At 41.5% G+C, this 19,890-nt stretch overlaps 1 protein-coding gene across 13 annotated transcripts in view; it reads left to right on the forward strand.

Annotated features, from left to right (window-relative positions):
• Window positions 1–19,890, forward strand: part of Dab1 (DAB adaptor protein 1) — a 1,105,478-nt gene that overhangs the window by 688,213 nt on the left and 397,375 nt on the right. For 2 of the 13 annotated variants that reach the window (XM_004869618.4, XM_087214677.1), the window contains exon 1: window positions 18,123–18,271. The exons of 9 other annotated variants lie outside the window; for them this stretch is intronic. The gene's annotated coding sequence lies outside the window, so the exon portion shown is untranslated. Of the gene's footprint in view, window positions 1–17,933; window positions 18,004–18,122; window positions 18,272–19,890 lie in introns of those variants that run through there. 2 more of the 13 variants (XM_087214671.1, XM_087214669.1) reach the window with 2 other exon arrangements.

The raw sequence follows: 19,890 nt of genomic DNA on the forward strand, positions 1-19,890 counted from the left end.
AATCTGATGATTATTTATTCAATATAATAATATAATACTTCAATGTTGTTAGTTACAGATTGGATTATTTTGACTCTAACTCTCCAAGTTGCTGGAGGGTTTTTAGTTTTTGTTTTTGCTTTTGCTTTATGTAACTAGTTTATTGGAAAGATTAGTTGGTGTCAGTGGTTAACTGGTTTGTATGTTTAAAAAAGTTTTATACACAATAGAAAAAAAAAAGAATCGACATCTAAATTCAAGGGGTGGATGGTAAATGGATACAAAAAAGTATGACAACAGCAAAGCACTTGTTCACACATACACCTCTGCACACCTGTCCACACAAGACCTACAGTGTGCTACTTTCAGACTATTGGGTGATCACGCTATTTAAGATTTGTCAAGGCTCCTGGTTTCCTGAGAATACTTTATGGTGTCACTGGGATGACTCAGGAAAGCTGTCTACAAACCTTCATATTCACATTTTTACAGAAGTAACAGTAAATATAGTGGGTATCTTTGTAGGGTTTTTTTTTTTATAGGAAAAGGTTAAATGAACATTTTTATTTATTATTTACTCTATTAACTGATGGGCTATCTCGCTCTAGAAAGGTCTTGAGGTAGCAAGTTGAGTCATACATGAATTTTACCTCCACAGTTGTTCCATGCTAGGAATATAGTACAGGTTTCCTAAAGTGAAGATCAAATGTTATCGCTTCTCCACCAAGAGCCCTTCCATGACTCCTCTGCCCACAACCTGAAGGATCTCTTTCTGGCAAGTTGTTACTATGTGGGGAATCTTAATCAGAGATGCTACCACGGGGTAGGGGAGCATCGGCTTGCCATGAAGGGCCTGGCTGGCTGATGAAAGACTCTATTTTCTCCCATAGGCATTGGGGGGCTGTAAAGGGATCTGAAATAGAGGCATAGTATAATCAGATTTGGTTTCATATTGGGGAACCATTATACAATAGTTTTCTCTGGGAATCTGGTCCTTTATTGACCCCTCTGAAAATAAAGCTTGCAAAAGGAGCAAACCTGCCTCTAAAATTGAATGAATATATCGAGGCAGTTACAAACAGAGTTCAAATGTGAGCACAAATAAAGCAACCATGGTTATATGACTATGTGGCCATGGCCACATACTTGTCCAGAGAGCAATAAATCTTCACAAGGATTTTGTCCTTGGAACCTCTTTGAGAATGTTAACAGAGTGACTGGTGTCACTGGGAAGGGATTGAGTTGGAGAGACCCTTTGATTAGGAAGAAGTCTGGTGGGCCAGTGCCTGTCGGCTGACCTCTGCCAGAATAAACTCACAATCCTCTGGCTTTAGAAGCCTCACACATCACTCCCACAATCCACATTTCTCTCTCTGAGGAGAAGGCATTTAAAGAATCAGTGGCCATCTCTGCTATAATACTTGATACACTATTTTGCAAAAGTATCTGTTTATCTTTCTCTCCCATTATTCTGTGAGTTTCTTTGTGATAGATCTTTTATTCCTCTATCACCATGCCCCAGTGCAGTATGTCATTCACACAGAGAGCACTTGCTTGGGAAAGTTTGGGATAAATAAACCTACAAGTGATAAAAGTAGGGACTTTGTCAGTGAGGCTCCAGCCTCAAGCATACTTAAGGATATAATGCATAAACTTGCACAGGTGTGGATTATTAAGAACAGATCTGGAGCTGGGAATTTGAATAAACCACCTCTGGATCCTCCAGCCACAACTGCATTGTCCAGATTTAGTCACAGAAAATAACAATAAAGGAAATAATAGGCTGAATTCTAGCTATCAGCATATAGTTCATTGTAAGCAGATATTTACTTAGGTTAATGGTGCATCTGCACTGAAGGTGGAAACATTTGGGACAAAATAGCAAAAAAACACATGAATTTTGTAGCCAAATGATGTGGCTTACAATTAATACTTGTTAAATTTATGCCTAAGTGTCTCTATAGGGTAAGTGACATCATAAAATTATACATGTAAAATAAATACAGATATACTGCTTTCCAGGACTATATTGTTCAGAGAAGGAAACAAAAAGATTGACTGAAGACATTTCTTTCATATTGATAGAAACAAATGGCACGTTTTCTGCCATGCACAATGTAATATGCATCGAACTTAAGCCAGTTATTAGAATCTCCTCAAGTGGAGTTATCCCTAAGTCAGAAATTAAGTGGGAAAGGCCTTAGTTCTGAAGTGATTTGGTTTATTCTATGCATTTTAATATATTTTTCAGTAAATTCTTAAATTAAAAGATAATGCCTGATAAGCTGCTTAAATATTTGAATACCAGAAATGAAATCATAATTAAATCAAGTAAAATGTAATAGTAAATGTCTATCTAAGGTTGATATTCCCTCCTGGATTCTTTGGAATTTGAATGGATAAAGTTTTTTATCTTACAATTCTTGGGATTTGGTTCAATATTTATTTCATTATCAGTGCAGACCTACACATACTAACTAGCTTTATAACAATGAATGCTGGTGTCTTTGACTACAGATAGCAGCAACATACTAAATGATTTTAATTAGAATGATGTGATTGTATTTGGAGAACATCCCATAGTAGATGCCGATATGGGAATTATATAAATATAAGCAACTTCTCCCAGCCTGAGGTTGCTGTGTGACCTTGGGTTAGTCAGATAACCTTTCTCAATTCTGTTATTCTCATTTATGAAAGGGAGACTTTGCTTAGTTTATTCTTTGTTTCCTTTGCATATGTAACTTCTAAAGATGTTACATGCCTACTTTTTGTGAGAAGAATTCCAATTCAATACAGTTTAGTACAATTTCTATTCACTGTGGGAAGTTCTGATGATAAGGAGGAAGGTGTATGACTTTTCTTTACTGAATGTGTATTTATTCATTTATTTAACATATAGTTACTGACCACCACTAAGAATACACAGATAGTAGTAGTTTTTGTAGGGCAACTGAAAAAAATTATCACAAATCTGCTAACTTAAGCAAAGGAAATTTATCCTGTGATAATTCTGCAGGACAAAATTCCAAAATTATGTGTTGGCACAGCTCTGCGCCTTCTGAAAGTGTTATGGGGGGATCTTTCCTTGCCTCTGCCAGCTTCCGATGGCTACTACTGTTCCCGGCTGTGGCCGTGTCATTCCAACCTCTGTCCTTGTCTAGCCACTGCCTTCTTGTCCTCAAGTGTCTCCTCTGTGTGTTGCATTGAAGCACACTTGCAACTGATGAAAGACCCACCTGTAAGATCTAAGGTTACCTCCTCATTTCAACAACCTAACTTACTTAGATTGGCAAGGACTCTCCAAATAAGTAAGGTAACAGTCACAGATTCCAGGAACTAGGACATGGATGTACATGTTGAGTCACCACCATTCAGTATGCCATAGTGACTAAACAAACAGAAAAACAACAAGCAAAGAAAAAACATCCCTTGTGCAGTTTATAGTCTACTGGGGGAACCGTACACTAAGTGAAAACATAATTGTAATTTATATTTTAGATATAGTCATAAAAGCAGTTGTAAGTTGTAATCAAGTCCACAAAGCGAAATTGCAAGATCTTCCCTTATAACCAAAGGACATCACAGAGCATGTGGAAGCAGGGTCAGACCTCTCTGAGCAAGTGACACTTAAGCTGAACATGCCTGGGTCAGCTGGAGCTGGATCTTTGGGAGAAGCTGCTGGAGGGCGGGCAAGGTCATCTCGGCAAAAGGAACATTATTTGCCAAAGCCTGGAGGTGGGAACTTGCAGAAATGACTCAAGGCCACTTTGGCTAGAGCAGAAAGAAAATAGGGTATGTAGGGCTGGGTTAGATCATGGAGGGTCTAGAAAATCTTCATCAAAGTTCTAGAAATCTAAGTGCAATGAGGAGCCATTAGTGTGTTTAAGACATAACATTATTTGGAATCTGAATTATGTTTTAAAAATGTTACTGCATTAATATTTGGAATCTTTTGTATTATACAAAAGCAAAGTGAAGCAGGGGAAAGAAAGTGTGAGGCAGTGGGTTGTTATGGCTTGGTTCAGGGTGAAGACAGGAGAGACGATGGACGAGAAAGAGTTGGAAGTACACATGGGAGGTAGAATTGGCATGGCTTGGCAAAGGCCTGGCTACAGGGAAACGAAGCAGAGAGGAGCCAGGATGACTTCCAGTGTGGTGGAAGGGCAGGCATTAAATAAATGATCGTAATCGGAGGTGTTGGTTATAATGTGAATAAGAAATGCAGGTAAGAGAGCAAGGGATAATGTCAGCATCAGAGTTGGGGTAAGGTGGGTAGGGCGTCAAGAATCTGCATATGGTTTGGTATTGGAAGCATTCAGGTAGGTAAAATGGCAGGGAAGGGAGCTTCATGTAGACCAAGAAGCTCAAGGAAAACATCCGGACATATGATAGAACATGTGTTCAAGGAGAAAGAAGGACCCGAATGCCTGTGCTCTCAACAGCCTCTTTTTCAATGGCCCTTGGATCACAGTATGTAGTATCTCGATCCTTCTTGTGACCCAAGTCTTCCTACTACACACTCAGTTCAACAGGATGTGACCATCTCAGATCAAGCCACACAACCAGACTCATACATCCCCGAATGGCATAAATGTTATGCTTGTGTAAATCCACACAGGGAAGTTTCCCAAAGACTAAGTGTCTCCTTTTAGAATTTGTCAAGATATGTTAACTTTGTCCTGGACATAAGATTACGTACCTATAACAGACTCGGTGAATTGTATTTTTAAATGAACACCCAAGATCTCAAGCTCTTCTTTGCTAAGGTTCACTCCTAGTGGTGGTTGGGTTGGAGTGTTCTCCAACAGGTGGTGGAGTAGGTGAAGGAGCAGAAGGACATATCTAAAGTAAGGATATGCTGGATATATTGTTCAGGCTTTCTGCTAAGAACAGTGATATGTTTACTACAAACATTTGGCCCAATCCTTCAATTCTTCTGACCACCTGAATTAGCAGTTATCAAAACAGTTTCCATCCATACACATGTAGCAATTGTCACTTAAGGGACAGGACTGTTCCTTGATTAAAGCCCAGGGGCATTGGCATTTCTGGACATAGCAGTTGTGCCTCTCTTTCACTGCCACTCAGAAAAACATGGGAGTGCAAGAGCATGTGAGTAACTTTTTTACAGGGATAACCTTGAATTTGATCTGCTATAATATGCCCCCCAAGAAATGTTGGCAAACATTGGGATTTTATAATCAGTGACTAGTTATTGATTGTAGGCCAATAAGCTCTCTTATATAATAAAATAAACACAGCAGCCTTCTCTAGCAGGATGAAGGTCATTATTTTTGGAAAGTTGAGTACCAGGATTGGCAATGGTGTCTCCAAAGTCTCCCGTGGTTTTACTGTAGAATATGGGTACTTACTATCCCAATGGTAACTTCTCTGGAGACAGCTGAGTGAATCAAAGACTGAAGTCCATGCCCAAATTGGTGATCACTACTGCAACCTCTACTACTGACAGCCACAGATTCATAAAGCTACCATACATGAAGTAGTATGACAAACTTTGAAAACTATTATATTAATAATTAAAATAGACGCTGGACTTCACTATCATCCATACATTATAGTTATTTTTATCCCCCTCACTATTTCAGATAAATTCAGCTAAGATTTAGAGGCCTCACTCGAATTCATACCACCATACTATCAAAACTAATATTGGAAATTAGGCTTTAATTTCAAATTGTATCATCATGTTATTCATCTTTTATACTCTGTTTATAAACCTATAGTAATATTGCAAACTGGGACACATCTAGGAGAGACTCTATACTTCTAATTACCCTAACAGGAATCTAACAAGATCTTTTGACCTGTTATAAGGTTGACCGTGTCTTTCTTCCTGGACATGACCTATTTCCCTAAAAATAAGACCTAGCCAGAAAATAACCCCTACGAGTTTTTTCGGATGCTTATAATATAAGCCCTAGTTAAAATCATCTGCCAGACCAATACATTTGGTCTGTTTGTTGCAACATGCAATGGATGTATTGAATTATAAAATAGTAATAATATATAATTAAATATAAATAAATAATATTATTGACCTTAATACTTAAAATAAATGATAACACTAATTATGACCAAGTATTTGCAAATACCCAAGCGGGAGCCTTTGGATGAGAGGTTAAACACCAATGTAAACAGATGAATTGGAGACTTATTGCTGAATGACCAATTGGAGGATAGACACAACGGAGGAATAATGTGTGCACTTGACAATGAGCAGAAGCAGTTGTGTCTAACATAAATCTCAATACTTGAATACATCATGCGTTGTAACAACATACTTGAAATTAAGTAACATTTTCTGAATTTTGATGCCCGCAATTTTTTGTCACTTCTGTGTGGATCGTCATTATTAACTGTCATCATTTTTGTTGCCACTCCTGTCTTACAAGTCTTCGATTTACCCTTGATTTAATGGGAACTTTGGGAAGCCCAGTGTGGGAGAGGTTGTGACTTGGGTGAAGAATTTATGGGATAAAATCACTGACAGCTGTGTTGCTCTACTGCATATTCTGGAGCAAAAATTAATATAAGAACTGGTCTTATTTTGGGGGAAATATAATAGGAAGACAGGCAAAAGCTGTGGAGAAGTTTGCTTTAGGATCCTTTAACAACTTTCCCTAAGCCTCTTTTCTCCCTTCTTCTCTCTCTCTCCCTCCCTCTCTTCTTCCATTCTTTCCTTTTAAAAGGTGGGCAAGACCATGCCACACACACTCCCTTCCTTCTTTGCTTTCTCTTCCCTTCTTTTTTTTTATTTTTGTAGTTTTTGATACTGGGGATTGAACTCGGGACCTTGCGCTTGTGAGGCTGGCAGTGGAATCACTGAGCTAAATCCCTGGCCCCTCTTCTCTTCTGTTTCCCCTTCTTTCTTTCTTTGCTCTGCCTCCTCTCTCCTGTCTTTCTTCATAAGCACTAACTGGATCATGGTCTGGTCGTTCCTAATCAGAAAGAGTTTCCATGCTCCTCGGGTATTTATGACAGCTATTGTTCAGTGGTGGAATTATGGTTACATTGGCTGAATCAAGACAGACATTAGAGCAGTGGTGGATGTTGCAGACAACCCCTTCCCCTGGCAGTTTCTAAGGAGTTTAGCCTCTATTCTAAGAGATTATAATCTCAAAGGGGGAGCCAGAGATGTAGAAAATGGCTCCAACACATAGTAGGGATTAAGAACTTAAGTAAATACGATATATAAGGGAAGCTAAAAAGAAAGAATGATCCGAAGAGGTTTCATTTAAACTAGGTTTTGCAGATTGAGAAGGATTTCAGCAAATGGGAGCGGAGAGGGAGGGTGGGAAGGGCAATGCTGATGGAGGAAAGAGCAAGAGCAAGGGAAAGGTGCGGTCAGGAAAAGGTCCCCTAACTGGTGTGGTTGGATCAGGGGGTACACAAAAGTGTGCGGCTGGAAGAAGATGATAAGGGGACATGAGGAAGCAGAGGAATGATCCAGTATTTTTATCACTAGCAGGAACTTTTGATCTACATGAAATTCCAGCATGATGTTTGTTGAAAAGTGCTCACTTCCTCCTTCGCTGCCCATCATCAGCTATTGTTACCATTATGAGTATTAAATCTTATGCTTGGGTAGCCTTGTAAATTTTCCCATTTGTGACTTCATTGTGTCTTTAAAATCTCTTTACCAAGTTGATGTCATGCTTTTGATAGAAAGTAAGGAAACCTGCAACCAAAGCAGGCTTAAATCTCTGTGAAGATCATGCATGTCAAGAATATAAAACAACTAAACACATAATCACGGGAATCTGGAAGATGAAAGGATGTTACTGTCTCCCTGGACCCTGGGCTGTGACCCTGATCAAGTTATTGAACTTCTCTTCCTCTGTTTTCTCCCACAGGAAAATAGATATAATAATAGGACTTACTTCAAGGGGTTGTTGAGAAGATTAAATAAAACATTTACAAATATGGCTGACCAAATACCCTTCCATTCATTATGTGTTCAATCCTCACAACCTCCAGGGAGGTAGCTGAGGACATTGCACCTAAGAGATAAAATTCCTAAGGCCCAATTAACCACAAGAAAAACCAAACCAAAGTACCATGACTCCAAGCCTTAGCACTCTCTTTCCACTGTGCCCCTAATGAAGTCCTCCAGCTCATTGTATCAACTACTTGTAGTTAACAGGATCTACATAGGGAAAACTGTACATGCAAATTATTATTAGCATGAAAATGGGTAATTATTTTTTTTTTACATTTGCATCTTCACGATGATCTTTGTGTTAGACATTCTTTAGCACTGAATGCCTGAACTAAAAGGCTTCTGGCTCATAAAGATGGTCATTAATTCTAAATATGAAATTCATTTGCTGTCACTCAAGGTGCTTATACAATGCAAAGAGGAGTGTGACTATCCAGCAATCTGTAAGGGCTGGGATGGAAGCTGGGAATCACCAAGCCCAGTCTTTCAATTTACAGATGAGGAAAATGAGGTCCGGCATAGGGAAGGAAGGTCACACAATTAATTAGTGGCAGGGATGGGACTAGAACACTTTTGTCTTTACTTCTATACTAGAGTCATGAACGCTGATAATCTGACTCATATAACTCCCTGATTGTTTAAAAATATTGGGAACATAGGATAGAAAGACAACTGATATGGTAAAGTTTCCAAAATGAAAATATATTAAGAATTCTTTATAGATTCCCTATGCTGTATTAATTTCATCTTGATTATTTCTCCATGAAATAGCAGGGAGGGGCAGGTATCTATCTGTATGGAATGGCCTTATTTGAGTCCTGCTAATGTAAAGGTATGAACTAAAAACATTTTACCTTAAAACAGAGCAAATTGCTTGTGGTAACCATTGCATAATGAAGGAACACAATGAAGAATTACAGTTCAAATTACTTATCAGGGCTCTTCCATTTTCTAAGTTTTTAAAGTAGAAAATTGCACAGTATAATTACAGTAAGTTAATTTGCATTCATATTACAATTCAATGAGCAATTACACTCTTTTTTATTTAAAAAATATTTTAGAAAGTGTGATTTGCATCAGTATGCTTTGAAGAAAGAGTGGTGACTTTTCCTTATGAGGTTATCATGAGAATTCAACCATGCAGCTTATAACCTCCAGCGTAGAGTTGTTGCCATTTTATTGGTTTCGGGGGACAGAGGAGAAGAACCCATCTGAAATGTGATGATGGCATCAGAGCTTATGGACAAAACTCTTTAAAGAATCCTAAAATATCAGGATTTGGGATGAGAACCTAAAGGTCTTACTGCTTAAGACCCATTCTCCATTCACTTTTACCATCTGACACTTGAATTTCTCTATAAAAATCCCTTCCAAGCCATGGAGTCCATGTTCTGTTCCAGAACATTCTTTTCCTTCAGGTGACATTTACTTCATCATGGACTGTGCCTTCTTTTTATGGAGGGTGCTTCCATTTTCATCCAGCCATTCCTGTGTTCATGTAATTTAATGCACACTTTGTCCACACCTGTAGAGTTGTGCATGACACGGCACTCTTATTATATTGAGAATATGCTATTTTTCTCAGTACTGGCACTATGAGCATAAATATCTGAGTTGGACCATAATAGACTAGGGCACACAACAGTTGTAGGGGCTAGTTGGCTGCTCATGTCTCTGTGTGGTCTTTTTCATAATGTTGAATTTGAGGTAAAATAAACATGTATTGAAAGACAGATCTGAAGAGCAGTTCTGGACAAACCTATTTGCCTGTATAAGCAACATTCCAAAAAAGATATGATTATTCCAGAAACTTCCTTGCATGTCTTCCAGGGAATCCTCTCCACTGATGCAAACTTGTATTCTAATTTTTCTCTTTGTTAATTTATTTTGCCTATTTTTGATTTTTACATGGATGAAATGCTAATAATGTCCTCTCTTGGGACTGGCTTCTCTTCTTTCATTCAACATGTTTTGCTACATATCTCAGTCATATATTTCTTGCTTAGTAGTACTTTACTCTATGAATATTTTACAAGTTATTTAACCATTTTACTGTACATAAGCATTTGGATTATTTCCATTTTGATCTATTATGAATAAAGCTGCAATGAACTTTCAAATGTATATGTGTGTATGTGTGAATGTTTGATTTCTCTTGGGTAAAGGCCTTGGAGAAATAAATACCTAAGTATCTGAACTAAAAAAATGTGTGTGTGTGTGTGTGTGTGTGTGTGTGTGTGTAACTTGATAACAAAGTGCCAGGTAATTTTTCAAAAGTTAAAACCATTTTATACCTTCACCACACCAATTATTTAGAATTGTCAGACTTTTAAATTGTAGCCATTTTAGTCAGTGTGAAGTGGTATCTCATTATGGTTTTATTTGTGTATTTCTAATGATTAATGACATTGAGGACATTTTCATATATTTATTCATATATTTTATTTTTTGTGAAGCTTCTATTCTGTCTTCTATCCATTTTAATTAGGTTTCTTGTGTGTGTTTATTATTAATTAGTAAGATTTTATGTTTTCTGGATTAAATCCTTTGTCAGATATATGTATTATGACTATTTTCTTCAGATTTGTGGCTTACCATTTGGTTTTTGTGATGTTGTCTTTTGTTCAACAGAAGTGTTAAATTTTGATTAATCCAACTTATTATTTTGTGGTCATTGATTTTTGTATCTTTTCTAAGAAACTGTCTACCTCCAAATCACAAAGATATTGTCTCTTTCTCCTGTAGAACTTTTATCATTTTAGCTATTACTTTTTGTCTTATATATAATATGGGAAGGGAATTGAGCACTTTTAAATATTTATCCAGTTATTTCCATACCACATTTAAAAGGTTGCTTTTCCTTGTTGAGCTGCATTGACACATTTACAGATGGGGGTGGGGAGAGAATTAAGTGGCTGAATATATGTTTGAGTTCTTTATTCTATTCCATTAATTAATGTATCTCCGTGCATTACTACTTTCATATTGTCTTGATTACTACAACTCAGAATAAGTCTTGAAGTCAGGGTAGGATAAACTAATTTTGCTTTTCTTTTTTAGGATTGTTTGGCTATTTTAAATCCCCTTGCACTCCCATATACATCTTAGGATTAGTTTGCCAATTTTCTGAAAACTATGCTGGGATTTTTATCATAACTGTGCTAAATGTGTCTTTCAATTTGGGGAGAATTGACATTTTATCAATACTGAGTATTCTGGACCATGAACATGGTATGCCTCTCCACCTTGGTGCAGGTCTCCTTTAATTGTTTTCATCAAAAATTTTTAAGTTTTAGTGAAGAAGTCTTGTAGAATTTATGTTTAACCTGTTGCTAAGTAGTTTGGGTTGGACTGATGTGCATTTTAAATTTCATTTTTCAAATGTCTGACTAGCTGTGTAACTTCAGGTAAAAATATTGAACCAATCTGAGTTTATCTATAATCTGTAAAATATGAGTTCAAGCTCTTCTTAGAAGAAGACCGTGTATAAGTAAAAAAAAATACCTTTCTGGAGTGCTTTAAGTACTAAATTAGATAATGTATAGAAACTAAATAAAATAACACAATATATTAGAATTATTTTGTTTGAAAGTGAAAAAAACCCCAACAACTCACACTATGTTAAATAATAGAGGAAATATATTTGCTCATATAACAGAAAAATCTAAAAGAAGAGGGTAGCTGGCATTAGGCAAAGTTAAATCAAATTTCTTCAACAAAGTCCTCTCAAATCTTTGTTTCAGCATTTCTTCCTCCCCTGCTCTGTTAGCTTCACTCTCTCAGGGGTTTTTCCATGGAGTAGGCCCCTGTATCTGTAGGGTTAGTCATTTCCTGTACTATAGTAAGGTGAAAGTATTTTTTGTAGTTGCTCTATTGAAAGTCTCAGTACAACCATTTGATCATCTCCAAACTGTGGTCAAGGCACCTGTCTGTTCCTGAAGTTGAGGGCAGAGTCAACTCTATCAGAACTAAATGAGAAAAAACATTGTTGGGTATGGGGATGTGTCAATGAAATACAAGTGTTGTTTCAGAGAAAGTGGTAGCTGTATCAAAGGCTCTGCTGCTTCTTCTCTGCTTCTTACCATCCGCAGGTATCAGAAGTGGAACATTTTCTGATGCCTTTTAGTCTACTCCTATTTTCAAGCACTAACGTCAACTTAAGCTCCACTCTATAAGGGAAGAATTGGGGGGTTGTATTGGAACATAAGAGCCCTTTGACAGTCACTGAAGCTCTCCACTTTGTTTCTATTGTGCATTTTGCTAAAATGAGCAGATTGGTGGCATAAATACAATCCCAAGTGTTGCTACTCTCCTCCACCTCCTCCTCAGAAAAATGAAAGGCATGCTATTTATAGCTACTGTAAACCAGAGTCAAGTTTAGTAATATTGCTCTACAACCTTTCCATGGACTCTAGTGAGGCCAGTACCATGAAGTAAGGGATCTTCTATTTTCATGAAGCCCACAGAAATATTTTTCATTGCTTTTTCAACACCACAGGAGCAGTAGCAACTGGATATTTTATTGATGTCTGTGGTATACAAGAAGAGTATTTGAAATGTGGTTGATGTAAGGATCGGAAAATATTTGTTTCTTTTTTTAAAAAGTGGGTCTTTTAACTCTCACCTTAATTCCCAACGTCCTGAACATGGCAAACAAGATCCTGTATAATTTGATTACACTTGATTTTCTAAGTTAACTATCATCACCTTCGCAGAGAAATCTCTTCTTAGCCTTTTTCACATTCTGTACCCCCTCTCCCAAACTCTTGGCCTGAAATAACTTTCCCTGATTCACTTGTCTAGCCAATTATCTTTTAGAATGATGCCATTTTCTTCATGAAGTATTTGTAACTTCTAACCCTGGGTTGAATGTCCCATATGGTGTTCAATTAGCATCTTGCACATGGCACTATCATAGCACTTCTCTCAATGCAATATAATATGTTTAAGGGCAAAATTTTCTTTCTTGTTTTCTTCTTTTCCAGTCCTGGCATTGTGCTTAGTATAGAGTATGTGGTCATTAAAAAATGAAAACTAAACAAGTAGAATTTTCTTCGCAAAATACAGGATCTGAATGTGAACATGAACTTAAATAAAAGGAGCCATAAGAAGGTTATCTGTTGACTATTAACATTTGAAATTTTCTGCCTTCTCTATGTTAGTATACCTTGAGCATATGATGTTTCTTGTAAGCTTGGTAGGAAGGTTTCTACTAAACATTATAAAATTATATTAATTTGAGAACTTTATGTGTGTAGAAACATGACCATATTTCTGGCATATGCAAGGACTAAAGACTGTTTAATAAACAGTTGCTATGTAATAATTTATTTTTGAAGACTCCAAAACTAAGAAAACAATTTCATTTAACATAGCACAAAAAGAATAAAATCCTTTGTAATAAACTTAACCAAGGAGATGAGTCATCTGTACAGAGGAAATTACAAGACACTGAGGAAGGAAATTAAAGAGGGCACAAACAAATGGAAATACACTCTGAGTTTCTGGGTTTTAAGAATTATTAGTATCCATCCTACCCAAAACAACCTGCAGATTCAAAGCAATCCCTATTGCAATTCTCGTTTTCACAGGAAGAAGCAAAATCTTAAAATTCATATGGAACCACAAACACCTTGCATAGCTAAAGTAAGCTTAAGAGAGACGAACCTGGAGGCATCAGGCTACTTGATTTGAAAGCACATTACAGAGCTATAGCCATTAAAATAGTATAGTAGTGTCATCAAAACTGATAAGTAGACCAATGGAATAGAATAGAGAGCCCGGAAATAAACCCACGCATACATATGCAACAGATCTTTAACACCAAGAATATCTGACCAGGGAAGGAAGACACGAGCAATAAATGGCGTTGGGAAAACTGAGTTTTCTCTTACAGAAGAATTAAATTGAACATTATCATGCACCATACACACAAATCAACTCCAGATGGATAAAGACTTAAATGCAAGATCTAAAGCACAAAAGAAAACCTAAGGGCAAAGCTCCTTGGTATTGGTCTTCCCAATGACTTTTTGCAGTGAGACACTAAAAGCATAGGGCAGGAAAGGTAAACAAGTGGGATTACCTCAAATTATAGCCTCTCCCTGCCCAACAAAGGGAGCCATCAACAAGGTGGAAAGGTAACCGTGACGTGAGGAAAATACTTACAAAGCACAGACCTGGTAAGGGGTTAATAGCCAAATATATAAGAAGCTGATACAAATAAATATCAAAGCACAGTCCCAAACAGATATTTTATCTAAGAAGAAAACATGGCCAGCCAGCATCTGGAAAGTGATCAGAAGTGACATCAAAGCAGCAAAGAGATACTACGTCATGCCTGCTAGGATGGCTATTATCAATACATCAAGTAGCAAGAATTGGCAAGGATATAGGAAAATTTAAAGCCCTGTACACTGTTGATGGGATTTTAAGTTAATACACTTATTTTGGAAGACAATATGGAGGTTCTTCAGAGAACCATCACTTGTTCTAGCAATCTCACTTCTTGAAATATATCCACAGGAAATGAAATCAGAGTCTCAAGGAGATATCTACATCTCTTGTTCATTGCAAACTTATTTATGGTAGAATCAGTGTGTGTCTGGCAACAGATGTGCATATAAAGAAAACATGGTGTATGTATCTACAATGGAATATTATTTGGCCTTAAAAAAGAAGGGAATCAAAAAAAAAACGAAGTGAATCTTGCCACTTGTGACAATAAGACAGACATAGAAAAAATAAATACTTCATAATATCACATATATGTGGAATCCAAAGAAATTAAAGTCAAAGAAACAGAGAGTAGGAAGTGGAAGAAATGGAGGATTTGGATCAGAGGGTGATCATTTATAGTTATGATACAAATTCTGGAGATCTGGTGGATGGCATGGTATGTTTAATAACAATGTACTGTATACTTGAAATTAGCTAAAGACTAAAGATTAAGTGCTCTCATCAAAAAAATAGTAACTATGTGAGGCAATTAATATGTTAATTAGCTTGATTGCAGTAGACATTTCACAGTGTATGCATATATCAAAACATCATGTTGTACATCTTAAATAGATATAATACTTAATTGTCAACTCTACCTCAATACAGCTATAGAAAAGTAAAATCACAAAATTTGTACCACAGAGTCATTGTATTACAATCCAATGAGAAGGGTATTTGAAATAATTGTAGAGATAAACAGAATTTTAAGTCGTATAGAACACACCTCTCCATCCACTTTGCCCACCCATCTTTGGAGGAGTAGTTATTGGTGGTAGGATTTATGTTACCTGACAACTGGCTTTGCTTTCAGGCAGGGGTCTGTTTTGAATAGTATTTGGCTAGGGCGTGCCTTTGAGTACTTGAGAGCCAAGTGCAGAGGGATGACTTACATGCGGTTCAACAACAGGCCACTTCGCACATCGGCATGCTACTCATGCCCATATCTCTTACTTGGGTGACTCAGAACTTCTCAAATGCAAGTTCTGTTTCTAATTCATCACCAGTATTCCCAATGCCTAGCACAGAGGTTGGTATACAGAATGGACTCCATCAATGCTTGCTGAATTAAAATGAACTATTTTGGAATTATTCTGGGAAGAGAACCAGTATTTAATGGATGACTTATTCAGTGACAACATGCTCCCTCATTTAAGGCTCACAGCAGCCCCATGAAAATGGTAGTATCCATTCCCACTGCTGAGTTGAGAAGTTAGGATGCGATTCTGAATTCAATAAAGGATGCAACCTGTCAAAGATGAAGGGGGCCCATCAGATTTCAGAGTCCATGTTCAGTTCCATCTATAACAGCACCTCCCTACCTGTTGTGAGATTAGATGAGTTAAATGGGAAACAGTGTGCCTGGAACATCATAAGTAATACATCTTTGCTGTTCTTCTTATTACTTTGGTATTTCTCAGAGAAGACAATAAGAGAATGCTTATTGATTTTTTTCCTTATGTCACACTTAATAAAATGACATTGGTATTTGAAAAACAACAACAACAAATCCACACTTACTTTAGATGAGTTATTTCTTGACATATTCAGTATAATAACGAAACATCCCTTTTGGATTGGTTTACTTTAACCCAGGAGGCTGCTAGGCCCTCAGTGGGCAGCTGTGTGCAGTTGGAATCTGTGTGTCATGCTTTCTTGCAGCTTGGAGTTGGAAACAGCTGCGGCTGGATGCCTCTGTCGGATTTCATGGGAATCTGCCCAGTTTCCAGGGTGGACTTTGTCCAACGCTGAATGGAGTTATACATACTCTTACATTCCCCATACTTGGCCAGCTCAGTGTCCTGAATTCCCTTCAACATGTGCAACCACAATGTCCACTGAACAAGGTGGTGGGCAGGTGAAGGCCACAGCTCTTATATTCAGGGTTCTGAAATGCATACAGATGGTGAGGACGCCCAAGGCTGCTCTCAGAGCACTGAGAACTGCACTGTTTCTGGCAGAATCGGTGCCCTATGCCCTGTTACCCTCAGCTTACATCTCTCCAGCCACCCAACCTGTGTGGCAGGGTCCTACACCCTCCCTATTCCAGCCATAGTTTCCAACATTTCTCCATCCAGGAACTGGATCCAGACTTCAGGAATGTGTTTTTATAGATGACAAAGCTGAAAAGTTTTGTTCATTTTCACTGAGCTGTTGACCAGCCTGAGCCTTCTGCACAGAGTATAGAAGAGTGCGTGATGGCCACTTGTCCTGTTATAACTTCGGGTGGACAAACCAGAGCCGGTTTCCCAGTTCCCAGACTTAGACTTGCTGGTCACTCTAGAGGTAGAGAGAAACTGAGAAGGTCAGGGGAGGGAGCCCCCTCCCTCCCACCTTGGGGAGTTTCTTCTGATCAACTATTCCCCCAGACTGCATCCTGCCAGTGACCTCACAAATTTTTCTGGTCTTTATGTAAATTGCTATCTTTTCAGGAGGTGCCTGACAGCCAAGTTTGCCAGGGCCTCCATTTGTACAGAAGCTGTTATTACAGAATAAGTTTAATGGGTCGTGAATTTTGCGGAAGGAGGAAGTGAGAGTCTCTGGGTAACTTTGTATGTTCCAGCCACCGACCTATTGGCTTCACAAGGAGTGCATTAGGCTAAATATTTTTAGCCCATTGACTCTGAAGGTAATAACCTTAAATGCTTCATTAAATTTTTGTGGGTGAACGACAGAAGCTATGAAGGGAAAAAGGAAAAAAACCCCAAAAAACAAACCCAAGACCATGTCCACCACATTAGCATTATTATGACACAGCTGGAAGACAGAAATGGAGCCCCTGAGAAGAATAAAAGAAACTTTATTTAAGGAATGATTGCTGCCCTCTTCCTTCCTCTCCTTGGGACAGCTCCTGATTAGAGTCCAGCACCTCACTTGGCCTCTGGAGACAAGGGTGAGCCCGGTCTCAGTGGAAGAGTTTGCAGACTGACTCAGTGGTGTCTTCTCGTGTTTATGGGATGTTCCTAAGTGAAGATCTTTGTAAGACAAGGGTGGAGTGTAGGGAGCTATTGACTGCACTGGTCTGAGCCTGCAGATGTCTGGCTTCTGATCAGGGGTCTGTTACTCCCAGCCATCGAAGGACTGCGAAATTCTCCCTTTCCCTGGGTCAGCTTCGCCAAGGAGCCTCAGTTAAGCCCAGAGGAGTCGGCCGGCCTCGGGCGCTGGGAGAGAGCGCCCCCTCCGGCCACGGCGCGCGCGCGGGGGCAACAAGTGCTTGCGGAGCCTCCGCTCTCGCGGTTGCCCGATGACCTCCCTCTCTTTGGGGGTGCGCGTGTTCACAGGCTCGGCCGAGACGGCGGACGCTAGAGAAAAATGCAGGAGGCCGGGAGGGGCTGCGGCTGAAGCCCACAACGGTGGGCCACTCACTGGGTACTTTGCGAAGCCCGCCTCGCCCTCCCAGTCCCCCGCGCCCCTGTGCACCCTGGATGGGGAGTGAGCGAGGGACTCGCCACAGCGCCCCCGCTCGCTCGCGGCCCCCCTGGCCGTCGCCACTGCGACGCGACTCGGCGGAGCTCTGGGGCGCCTGGGCCGGTGGGACGGAGCGGTGAGGCCGGGTGCTGCAGGTGAGCGGCGCCGGCGGCGGCGGCGGCGGCGGCGGCGGCGGCGGCGGCGGCGGCGGCGGCGGGAGGGGCGCGGGAGGAGGAGGCGGGTCTGCGCGGGCGTCTCCTCCCCCTGCGCTGACGCGGCCCGGCTCCCGGGGAGGACGGGCTCAGCTCCGCGCTCGCCGGGGCTTCCCCGGGCTGGAGCGCGCCTGAGAGCCGCCGCGCCGGGCATGGGGATTCGCTTCCCGGGCGGCTGCGGCACGGAGGAGGATGCTCCGGGCGAGCCGAGGTGAGGCGCGGCGGGGCGCGCGGGCAGGGTCCCCGGCCGGGCGGCGGAGAGTGAAGGCGCGCCTCTCGGGAGTTGGGCTCGGGGTGCTGTGGGTGACGACTGCAGCAGTTTCGGCTCTGTCCCCCCACTTGCTGCGAGGAAAGGGGAGACTTCTGCTTCTCCCCGCGGGGTCCCCTCCTCCTCTCCCTACTTCTCACCACGCGCGACCCTTTCTCCAGACTTGCCTACCCCAGACGCTCGTCGCCCGGACCCCCTCAGCCCCCTCCCGCCTGCGACCCCGACTCCTCATCGCCCTGCACTCCAGAGCCCGCTCCGTGCTCTCCAGACCGCTTCCCCGCCTCGCTGGAGGCCCCGGGGGCCGGATCCGCTTCCCACTCCCCGGCGCGTTGCGGCTCTGCCGCAATCTTTCCCGGGGACCCCAAGCCCTCGCGGACACCATCAGAGCCGGTGTGGAGCTCCTCGGACCCTAGCACTCCTTCTGGCCCCCACCCCCCGCACCCCAGCCCAGGCCCGCGGCACCCCGCTACTGCCCCCTACCCCTGCGCGCCCTGGGGCTCTCTTGTCCTTTTTTTTTCTTTTCTTTTCCTACTGGGGAAACTTTAAAGCCCCGTGGTCTGGCTTCTTGAGGAGACCTAAACGGGGGTCTCATTCGGCGAGAAAACCGGAGTCAGGGATCCGAGGAGGGGCGTCCGTGTCTCCGCGCCGGGAAGGGGCTGTGGGTGCGTGTGCTAAGTACGTTCCCGAACGCGGCTGGTCGCTGTCCTCGCCTGCTGCGTCCCCGCGGAGTAGTAGTGTGACCCCTGGTGGGAGGGCGCGTCTTTTCTTCGCACTTTTTCTTTTATATTATTATTATAATAATTATTGTTATTATTGTTATTATTCTTGTGTGTGTTGGTGGGCGGGGGGGGTGGGCACAAGGGACAGCTTCTGCCCAGGGAGGCCGATGCCACGGGGCCGCTCCGCTGCCTTCCCCGGCCCCCAGACTGGGTTCGCCTCGCTCCGTGGGAAGTCTCCCCAACCCCCAGGGCGTCACACAAGTCCTCATTGTGGGGGCACTTCCGCCGGGCCGAGTCCGGATCGCGCGCGGGCGGAGTGGAGAGCCCCGGGCGTGTCGCAGAGCCGAGTGCGCGCCTGCTCACGGGGGCCAGGCTCGCCTGCCCGGAGCTCCGGCAGTCGGAGGCCGAGTTCGGGGTGGGCGAGGCGAAAGCCGCGGCTTCTCGTCCGCCGGCGGGCGCGGGGCCCGGGAAGCGTCCTCCCCGCGCTGCGCCCTCTCCCGCTCGGGTCCTGCTGGCCCAGGAGACGCACTTTCACTGTGTTGATGATTTTGAATAAAGGCTTTGAGGGGGTTCCGCTGACGCCTCGTAACACTTAACATGTTTTCGAGTAATCATATAAATTAAAGGTGGCTTACGTTCCGAACCCCTAATTATCCAGTTCACGTTTGTACATTTATGTGCCAATTATAGGTCTTCAGGAAATCTTTCAGCATCCCACCCCCTGAATTAGCACCCATGGTTTTATTATCTCAGGGATGAGCGGTGCTGGAAGGAACCCTGAATGGTAGAGGCCAGGCGGAGTGGCGAGAGGTTAGAGGGGGTGCGAGCGCTCCCCCCTGCCCG

The sequence above is a fragment of the Heterocephalus glaber genome, unplaced genomic scaffold (assembly GCF_053883595.1).
Source record: "Heterocephalus glaber isolate CG9 unplaced genomic scaffold, H.glaber_assembly_v1.0 deba00001447, whole genome shotgun sequence".
Lineage (NCBI taxonomy): Eukaryota > Metazoa > Chordata > Mammalia > Rodentia > Bathyergidae > Heterocephalus > Heterocephalus glaber.